This window comes from Anabas testudineus, chromosome 1 (genome assembly GCF_900324465.2).
Source record: "Anabas testudineus chromosome 1, fAnaTes1.2, whole genome shotgun sequence".
Taxonomy (NCBI): Eukaryota; Metazoa; Chordata; class Actinopteri; order Anabantiformes; family Anabantidae; genus Anabas; species Anabas testudineus.
This window is the reverse complement of record NC_046610.1, coordinates 21,753,926-21,765,628: the sequence shown is the minus strand read 5'-3', so window position 1 is coordinate 21,765,628 and position 11,703 is coordinate 21,753,926.

Genomic DNA, 11,703 nt, shown 5'->3' with positions numbered 1-11,703 from the left:
AAGGTCAATTTCATGGCAGTAATTTCTGCAACAGACTAGTGTGTTCTTATAGCTATCATATGTAAGTAATAAGCCTATTTTAATGTGAGAAAAAATACATGTAAATTTAGGGATGAAAATCTGGAGGCACAAGCAGAATATGCAGTTGTGGATATGTGTGATGCTACATGTTCAAAGTAAAGACCAAAACAAGGTATCACATACACACAAGTCAGTGATTTTCAGCACACACATTGTCTGCAACATTTATTTCTAGGACAAAAAAAGTCACACACTCTAATATTTTGTTGGTCCGCTTTTAGTTTAGATTACAACATGCATTCACAGTGTCATTATTATGATAAGCTTTTGCAATGTCACAAAATGTATTCTCGTCCAGAGTTGCATTAATTTTTTGCTTCCAGATCGTGTATTAATGATGGGAGAGTTGGACCACTGCACTGCAGTCTTTTCCAGCAAATCCCCAGGATTGTCAGTGGTGTTAAGGTCTGGACTCTGTTGTGACCAATCCATGTATGAAAATGATGTGTCATGCTCCCTGAACCACTCTTTCATAATTTGAGCCCAATGAATCCTGGTATTGTCATCTTGAAATATGCCCATTTCATCAGGGAAATAAAAATCCATTGATGTAACAACCTGATCATTCAGTATATCCAGGTAGTCAGCTGACCTCATTATTTGGACATATAACGTTGTTGAACCTAGACCTGACCAACTGCAGCAGCCCCAGATCATAGCGCTGCCCCCACAGGCTTGTACAATAGAAACTAGGCATGATGGGTCCATCACTTCACCTCTCTTCTTACCCTGATCCCATCACTCTGGAACAGGGTAAATCTGGACTCATCAGACCACATACCCTTTTTCCATTGAGCAGTTCTTAACCCAGTTGTAGTAGTTTCATCAATTTCAGATGTTTTCTTTACTTGATTGATGCCAATAATTTGATCCTTCTGAAACAGATTAACATCTTTTCTATGACCACAGGATGAACACGGTTGTTTAAGAATTATCTAATGGGAAGCTCCTACCTGTTTGCTTAGTTAAAAACAGGTGGTAACTCTTTTTTTTGGACAGTGTTTTATTATTCTGCCAGTGTTTGAACAGTTCTTTAGTTTTTTCTTTTAGGAGAACTGCCTACCATTAGATTTTACTATCCAAATTACGAGTGTTTAAATGTATTGATGGAATTACGGTAGAAAACAGTGGTGTTTCTGTTAACAACACACACTACAGTGATTCTCATTTTTGTCAATAATAGAGACATGACTGCTGACAATGATGCTAAAAGATGATTAGATAGTGTTAGAAATTTCATTTCAGTGCTCACTAGTCAACTATGAAGTGTATGTTGGATAAGGAGAAGTGAATTTGTGAACAAGAGAGTGATTTTATAAACAGTCAAATTATTCAGATGAATTTTATTTTTGGTAAACTCTTCATGTCTTGCATTGAAACTTTTAACTTTGATTATTGTTTATTTAATCATACATATGAAATGATACCAATATTATATTTTAACTGTACAGGTTTGCTACTATGATGTTTGTCATTATACAACTTGACTGCCACCTAGCAATTTGGTTGTGTAATTGCCGAGTATTGACAAAGGATGCACAAGTATAATAACTCACATTTTTGCAGGTGTAGGTGTACTCTGTGTATAACTTGCTAAAAAAAAACTACCTTGAGTCTCAGGTATCTTTTTGTTTCATCATTGAACCCTATCTACTGATAATGTTCGTGACATACAGCATAACATGAACAGTTGACGATGCATTGGTACATTTTCTCTTTTTGCATCGTGCTATAATTATCTTCTTTTCAAAGCAGTGCGTTCCCAGATGTCTTCTCCTTATGTTCCTGGAGTGACTTTCCATCTGGCAGACTTCCACTGGGGTCTCTGCCTCTCTCTTTCGCTGTGTGTCTCTCTTGTCTGGTTTTCCCAATGCACCATGTAGTCACTTTCAATCTGACTGCATCAGTTTCTCTAACATAACACTTTTTAACACTCTGCATATATAATGCCAAACCACTTTGCTCTGAACTCCCTCTATCCTTCACTTTTCCTGTCCCTCCTCTCTCTCTGTTCCTCTCTTTGTCTTTCTGTCTTTCATTCTTGTAGCTATCTAGCTGCTATGCCCCAGGAGTAGAGGCCTGCTCAATGTGGCAGAGATGATTTGTTTGCTTTCCAATTATTTTCCGTCAGTGGAGACAAATGGATTCATACTGCATAGGAAAACCCACACAGACAGGGATGCAGCAATGAATGTAGTAGAACGGAGTAATCTGTACTGCCCAAAGGTAGAGATGGGGAACATAGAGCACCTCCGGTAAAGAATAGTTCTTCTTCTAGAATGGGCTCTAAGAACAAAAACCTCTCAAAATGTCTGTGCTGCATATTGAAATACTGTGCATGGGTGTGATCAGTGGCTAAGGAAATTCATATTTTAAAATGACTTCGAGCAGCCTGTATCAGCACTGTGAGTCCTTCGGCTGTTCTGTGACATTGTCATGATCTGATAAATGTTATTTTACCCATTTAACTGTACAGGTTTGCTACTATGATGTTTGTCATTGACTTGCGTCACGTGACTGAATTACGACAGTGCAAATGCAATTTTGTTGGGATTACGCATAAAGACATCTGGGCTAGGTTTAGGAACTAAATATACATGATGAGGTTACTAAAAATTATACTTTTCACCTTAATTATGGCTTCAACTAACTTTGAAGGAAGTAATAGTCAGCGCATGTGTAATATTGACCGCAACTGCATCTAGGGATAGACTGAGGAGTTACTTCTAGCCTGCAAGCTATCTGTAGATAACAGACTCATGCTGAGAAACAGCAGGAACAGAGCAAATAGTGTGCAGACTCTGTATCTGTGTGCTGAAAAAAAAGCTCTACTGGAATTTTGCTAACTTAATGAACTAATGAAACATCATCAAGGTTGAAGAAAAAAAGAGATTCGGTTTAGTTCATTCAGTGTTGGTATAAGAGAGGCTCAAAATCTGCTATCTTCAATGTATTTGGTAAAAGTACACTCCCAGTTAAAAGTTTTGACCTATATAGAAAAAAGATACTTTTACAACACTAAATTAATTAGAAATATAGTGTAGACATTGATAATATTGTAAATAACTTGTTTTTTAAAGGACTATTTACATAAACCAACAGAGGTCTACCATCAGTAAATATTAGTCCTGTCTTCCAATTGCACATAGAATCTTTTTTAATTTAAATGGATAATTATTAATAGAAAACCCTTTTTAAATGATGGTAACACAGCTGAAGACCTGTATCTTTTCCTGAAAATATGGTGGTTCCTGTGTGGGCCCAAACGTTGGTATATAAAAATGCTATCTTTAGGGAGGTATGCTTGGTTTAGCATAATAAACAGCCCTTATGATTATACTGATAAATAACTGAGTGAAGGCTAAATGTAATGTCTGTAACAGGGACAAACCGGAGGTGAAGGGTTTCCCTATTTGCCCCCAAAGTGTAATAGACATAACTGGGCTGCAGACTTTTTCTGTCTCTGTTGAACTTTTAAACTATCCACAGTAAAAGAGATTAACCTTTTCCTCCCAGCTTGTGTCTCCTTGATTTTTCTTTCTTCTTTCTTCTGCCTTCTGTCTTCCTTTCCTCTTTATGACCCTGTCTCCCCTTTTCCAGTGTCTCTGTTGACTATTCCATGTCCTGTCTCCCCCTCCTCTTTTCTCTCCTTCTCTCCCTCCCTTTATGTGGAGGGCAGGTTCAGGGGTCACCAATTACTCGGAGAGGGCTGAGAAAGTTGTATGGGCTTTGCCCTCTGGGCTGCCATGGTGCATTATCATCAGGGGGATTGCAGGTACGCAGTAGCCACTGGCTGCCGGCACAACAGCGACAACCCTCAGCCCCAACACCAGGCCATATAGACTAGCTAAGTTCAAACCTTCCTCATGGCTGAGTGGCTAGCTGGCTCCAAGTCAGCCCCCTCTCTTACTGAGCTCCTGAGCAGAACTAATATGTATGTCTAGACTTCCTGGGAACTTGTCTACCTGAGAATACACAGCTGGACAGTATTTCTGGAGATTGTTTAACTACTATTATGCTGATAGGAAAGTATCTACAGAACAAAACAACTTTAGTATTAATGTGTGGCATAGAAGCAATTGGAAAGCTCATCAGTACCTCTTTGTGGACAGAACTGCTAATAACACCTAATGTCTGCTGTCTTACTGTAATACTGCTGCCATGGGGACTGCAGCTACATGAGGAGTGTGCTTACGGACAATTAAAGGGACAATTAACCGTGTGCATTAATGAATCAATACAACACTCACATACTTATATGCATTCATATGCAACACTTATGTACAACCAACATTGTACCCTAAATGAGGCTGAGGTGGACATAATTAAAATAAACTATTAAAAGAACATATCTCCTCAAGAGCCTGATTCTTTGATGGGAATCTATGTCCATATTGTCTGAACCAGCATAATTCAACATGGAGCAGTTCACTAAACTCTGTTGTAACTGGTCCTTTGAGCCATATTGAAAGCAACACATCAGACAAATGGACAGGGCAGTCCCAGAAACAGCTGATGCTGGCCAAACTTGCCAAAGTTGCCTCCCTTCTTACTGCTGAAAACTGCCAGTTTTCATCTCTATTTCCACCTTAACATAGAAAGGGGTTTAAGCAAGTTTATAAACCACAGCCCACTTTACAGGCACTGCAAGATAAGTGTGGCCAGCCAAGACAGTTTGTTCAGTCCAAGCTGGGAGCTGTCCTGAAATCACCAAAAACGTCAAGATTCTCCAAATGGTTATGATCTGATGTCTCCATCCTCCATTATAGATCTTCCATATATTCTGTGATGCTTCAGATGGGGCATTAGGAGCTGTTGCCTACTTGTGCACCACAGATGATCAGAGGAAGGTTTACATTGCCTTAATATTAGCCAAGTCAAGAGTATCCCCCCTAAAACAGCTCTCATTGCCTCTTCTGCTTGGAGGTGAGTGCAGCCCTCACTGGTCCTCAGATGGCCAGTGCGATTCACTTTGAGTTGACTGTGACCATAAACCATGTTTTCCTCCAGTCATACTTCACCACGGTGCTATACTAGTTAAGCTCAGAATCTGGCCAGTATAAGGTTTTTATTGGAACTTGTGTGGGAAAGATCCAGAACCTAACCGACCTGGCCAGCTGGAAGCTTCAGCCAGCTTCAACCACGTAAACAGTGGCTGGTTATTCCTGCCACAGTAGCAGAACCAGATGACGTTAAATTGAAGAGGTCAGCATTTACTGACTCCATCTTCCATACCCTGCCAGATTTCAGTCTTGAAAGGAGCTGGCCCAGGCCACTTCCCAGGGTGGGTGGCTCTGATGCTGAGACAGCATGTGAGACTGTGGACTTCAAAGCAGCAGAAGGGCACATCCTGTCACACGCTCAAACACACAGATCTTCACGAAATGTCAAAGCCTTCGAGTCAAAGCAGCATGTTCCTTCTGATGGTGCTTAACTTCCTTGGCACCAGAATAAGGTGAAGCAATAGGCTTCATCATAGTCATCATAAGTTAGACTCCCCTGTGCTGTGGATCTTGAGGTAGAAATTATCCACCCATTTGTACTGGATGAAAGACATCTTACTACAAAACTACTAATTCAGAACTTTGCTAAGTGCATGACTGCCATGACTGTGTACACTTAGATACTTAGAAGCATTGATACAGATGTCTTCCTGCTATCCTATCTCTTCCCTGGCCTTCATCAGATTTTACCTGCCAAATGCCAGAAATTGAGGGTTGATACCGGTTGATACCGAACAGCATTGATACCGGAGAACTTACTCCGGTATCAATGCTTGTCCTCTGGCAAGTGGGTTGTGTAACAGAGACCTTTTCTGGATCAGATTCAATTAAGTTGTATTCAATTCAATTTTATACAATTTGATACATCACAGTATCACAGAAGTCATGTGTTTAAGGTTTAAGACCTTACGAAATCTAACTGCATACAGAATTATACAGAAAACCCAATAACCCCACTTGAGCAAGCACTGGGCGATAGTGGAGAGGAAAAACTCCCTTTAGGAGAAGGCTCAGGGTGGGCGGCCATCTGCCACGACAGGTTAGGGCAAGTGGAAAGAACAGAAGACAGAAAAAGGTGAATGAGTTAAGACTGCCTCAGTGGAAAAAAAATAAGCAGTTGCTACTAATTACTAATCCAGCCTCCCAAATATTTAGAAGAGGACACAGATGCACCTTCTAAGCTTTGACTAAAAAATATGGTTTTTCAGATATTTGGGGAACAGCTGTGTTGGAAAGCTCAACGGTACCCCCTTGTGGAAAGAAGCTCTAAAGACACCTAACTGCCTCACTCGGACATTGCTGCCACATGCACTGCAGCTACATGATCAGTGAGCAGCTGGACAATTGAGATGGACAATTAGCTTCATGACCCTTGCACCCTAAATTAGGCAAAACTGGATATAATTTAAATAAACAATTAAAAGGATATAGCTTCTCAAACGTTCCTTTGACAGGACTCTATGTCCGCCTGAACCAGCATAATTCAACCTGGAACAGTTAAATAAACTCTATAATAAGCTAATGTTCTAAATTTGATGTAAAAAAAACAACAATTAAACACTTATTTGACAGCTAGTGATTTATAGTTTTACATGTTTTGGAAGGAAATATGAAATTACAGAGAGAGGACTATTGGCACACCTTAGCAAAATTAAAACTGACAGTTATTGACTATTCTCATCTGTTTCCATATTGTTGAACTATTCAATTAATAGACATAAGCAGACATTTTGCAGGCACTTTTATCCACACATAGTGAGCCGCTATGAGTAACCAGGCATTAAACCAGAGTTCCTGCGGTTTGTGGATAACTGATTTACCATGTGAATAGCCAAGATCCTTTTGAACAGAAATCAGCCTCCAGCTCAGTCCAAGTATAGTAGCTGTTAATGCTCTCTGTAGCGATGATGCTCAAGTTCTGTGTTGCACCTTAGAGAGAAAATATATATATATGGTTTTTCACTCTTGATTAAGACACTTTTAAAAGTGAAGACAGGTTTTCTTATCTTTTCCAAACCCTAACAGAATGTATTTTCAAGCTCACAGAGAGGCCCAGTCCAGTGCTGCGTAGGATGAGGACAACAGAAGCTGTGCAGCCAGTTGGATTTGAAATGGGTCCTGAATAGAGAATCCCAGAGTCCGATTCAGTGTGCTCAGCCAAACCTTTGGTAATTGCAAAAACAGCACTTGGTCCACTAATAATGGGTGCGTGTCATCTCCAATCCCCAGTCCGCCTGTCTGTCCACTCCACAGAGGCGGCAATTACAGACTCAGGCCTGCTACTGCTGGACGTACACACAGTAAGGGCAGAGGAACAGAAGACTGTGTGTATGGGTGTCTGTGTGTGTTAAGAAGGTAGGTTAAGGGGTGCATGAGAAATCAAGTGTATGTATGCTTTTGTGTGTGTCTGTGTGTTTGTGGACATGGGAAAGGGCAAATGTAGACATACAGTTAAGCTCGATTTAAGAATTGAACAGAGAATCTTCCTTAGTCGGGCAGCCACAACAGCTGAAACAGATCCATCTTGCAACTGCAGCTGACAGCTTCACAGTTTATAATTAACAAGTTAATGGTTGTTTGCATCCTCTAAATGCATCAATAATCCATAAAAAATCTTCTTTTCCTTCTTTTGAAAATACATACACTTTCTAGTAATGATGGATGAAAGGAGACATCTAAGGACTCAGAGACTGTAAATGTATGAGATTCATTGTTTAACTGTTGAAGTGTGATAACTAAAAGCTTGTGTGAGTAGCACACAGTTGGACATCTCTCTGAGTCACTTCCTTTACTAAACACTCTCATGGCTACCCAACCATGACTCCTACAATGGCCATCACGAGGTTTTACTAAAACATCGACTGATCTTTCCTGTTACACTGCTATTGTTTTATTTGGTTTTCTCTACAGAGGCATGACAAACTAGGATCATGGCAGACAATAGAACAGAGTCAGGGTCTGACCCCAAAACTAATTTGCCAGTTTAAGCTCTTTTGACAAGTGGCAGTTTCATCCCTCGTTGTGCACTCCTTTTTTGTTGTGGTTTTCTTTTTTGCTCAGATAGAAAGTCAGATAATTAATAGGAACACTGAAACATTACATACATGAGATAACAATTTTCAGTGCACTACTGTCACAGTACCAGTTTTGTATTACTCCTGCTTAACTTAAAACACTTGGTTGCCTTGTAAATCAGTCATTGGAGTTTCTCACAAGGTTGAATTACATTGCTAATGATTTGTTAAAAGACAGTATCTGCTTTTGATTTGGTTGTAGATTTGTTGCCATAAAATTGTGCCACAGCAGCCAGCCTGGTTGCTGAATGGGTCAGAGGTCAGGGCAAAGTAGCCCTAAGCAGCAACAATACCTGTGAAATTGGACACAACTCACCATTTGTGTGTGATTACATCAATTTCCTAGGGCAACTTCTGTCGGCACCTTCTCAAAGTTGGATAGCATGCACAATATCTGGCAAACTGTGTAAAAGAACATTATTTTGTTCCATATTGAAGAAAATAATTATTTAGCATGACTACTAGTTGACTTGGAAATATGCTTTGCACTTGAAAACCACAAATAGTCTGTGACTCAATTGGAAAAACAAATGCTGTGAATTAATAAATTACACCCTAAAAGACACAGTGCACAGATGTCTCATGTTCTTGTTGGTTAGTTTTATATTGCATAATGTTGTCACATTCAGGTGCAGAGATTTTTCTGATATAGTTCTTTATTATCATAGCAGCACAGGAGTATTGGCCTTGCCATATCTATTGCTGGGTGAATAAAGAAATTAGCATTTTCCTGAACCTTTGAGGTTCGGGAGGAGATTCAGGGAAAGGGAAGTCTGTTTTTCTGTGGAAATGCGTTTCACCACCCTTAATCACTGTAACCTAATCACTTACCTCTGTATGAATCTGGTGGAGAGCTGTAACTGTTTATATTTTTTGTAATTACTGAACCTTGTTAAGCTAACAAGTCTTAATCCTTTGCTGATTTAACAATAAATAAAGTTGAACTTTTTCCGAGAGCAATGAAGAATGAAGACTCTCCACTCTGAAACATTTCACTTCTTGCCCCTGATAAACTCCTTTGTTGTTTCTTCAGTGAGTTTTGTGTCGATGTCTTGCTGCATGATGAAGGATCTCCCAATAACTTTGGTTGTATCTTTCTTTAAATCGGGAGACAAATATATATGGAGTCTGTCCCTAAAGAAGGCATGCAGCCCAAGCCATGACATCACCTCTACCGTGTTTCACAGATGAACTTGTCTGTTTGGGGTCATGAGTAGATTCTTTCTTTTTCCAAAATTTTGCTTTTTCATCACTTTGGTAAAGACTCATCTTTTGGCAAATTCCAGCCTGAGGAAATCGTCTGCGAACAGTGGGTTGTGATACCTTCACTCCTGCCCGATGGAGGTTGTTGCTAATGTTACTAACTGTTGTAACAACTCTCACAGTGTTTCTGTTGTCAACTGCTGTTGTCTTTCTTAGCCTACTCGTTCAGCTTCTTCCAAATGGTTGTACTGGTTAAGATCAATGTTTGTGCAGTGGTTGATTTTTCATCTCTCAGCTTCACAATTGTTTGTCACTCTGTCAGTCAAGTGTTCCAATACTTTTGCTCACATAAACAAGTAGTGGGGTCAAACAAAAGGTGTTATCTTCTAAGTTATTTATTGGATCCAGACATAAACACCTGGAAATAAAAACTGACATGTTCATCTATTGTCTCATGTTGATCTTTTAATGTCAAACCCTTTGACTGAACTAATTATGGCACAACCTGGCTGAGAGAGGTTGTGCCATAGACATTAGAAATGGGTGAAAACACTATTGTAAAGAAAAGGACTATGCTGGAGTATTGCCCAAGACAAAACAAGCGAGTCATTGACAAACAGCACACTTTTATTTATTTTGCTTTAGAGTTTGGGATTCACCCCTATGAGTGATAACGTTCAAAATAACACAGTCCAGTGAAATTAACTGCCATACTTGTAGCTTTAGCGTAAAAGCAAGAGTAAAAGAGAAAAATGTGGCAACAATAATATGGCAGAAAGCTATGAATATACACAAAATAAAACAAAATAAATACATTTTTGTAAACACTAAGTCCTAGTTGGAATGTATACTAACAATAATTAATAATTAAATTGCAGAGATTTGAGATTTATTCAGAAAAATTGCATCCTAGTAACTTTACCACCTGGCTACACTAAGAAGTTACAAAAAAAGCCAACAGCAAATTAATACAAAAAATTGTTAACATAATAGACTTACACTAACCATGACAACTAAAGGACTAACCACAGACTAACCATAAAACCAAGTTGTAACCTTCAAACGGCCTTTTGGAGTTAAGACTGCCAGCTGAACACACACACACACACACACACACACACACACACACACACAAATAGCTTTCTAAAATTCATCTGATCCTAGCTGTTTTTCTAGCAGTAAAATGCCCTAAAGCCATGTGGCCACAGAAACAAATATAAATCCAGAGAATGCACTTATGGAAAGACATATTTTTAGTATTAGTCATTATGATTCAGAGGGAAGTGAGCAATGATCAAGTAGAGAAGAAAAAAGGTGAAAGCACTGTGACAATTATCTGCTCCAGTGCAAACTAAATCAGGATCAAATTCAGGGTGCATATGGAGGCAAAATGATTAGGTGGTTAATGATATTAGTTTATTTTAGAATCTGTACAGATTTCCTTATGGACAAGCAGTAAGAACATTTAGTTAATTAAAATAATGTCTTATCTCTCTTGTCACTGTCTGACTGATGATAAAGTGGGTTGGCAAAGTCAAACAGTGAAAATTGAAATATCATCAAAAATGCCAGGACTTGAATATTTTACTACAATACTAAGGTCAAAAAGACACAACAGACAGATATTAGCTACCATCTTTACAGAGAGTGCTCTGAAATTGTCTTTGTACAATTCAGGTAAAGCTGTTGTTATTTATTTTTTTATGTGTTGTTTATTTTCCTCAATCTCCAGCCCTTTTAGTTTCTGTGGAAAGTAGTGAACTAAAATATAATTCAATTAGGTGCTTGTTACCCCGAGGCATCTGTTGTTCTTGTGCTCCCATCTAGTCCTGATGCTATGTTGAGAAGTAGACCATGTGTTATTATTACACATGGCTACCAAATAGTATGCTCAAGTGGGATCACTCAGGAAAGAGAAAATTGTTGAAAGGAAGCACCTGAAACTGAGAGCCATATGCCCACAATTAAAGAACAATTTAATTAATCATTAGTGGACAGTCCGCTAACCTTATTTGATTACTACACGTATAAAATAATACATGGCGAAAATAAATTTTCATTGAAATTGAGAGTTTTCTCACAATCTGGATCACATGTTCGCATGATCTCATCTCTCTTCAACCTGTATTTTACTGAATGACATGTAAACTGGCAGAAGACTTTGACAGGGCCACGATAACTCACTAAACAGACACTAAGATCAGTGGCCTCGCTCTTTCTAAAGCCAAGCTTTGTTGGTCACATTTCCTTAGGGAGAACACACACTTTAAAAGTCACTGAGGAAGGGAGAGAATGAGGAAAGGCCCTGAAGGCAAATGGCAGGGAACATCAGTGCCGTTAGA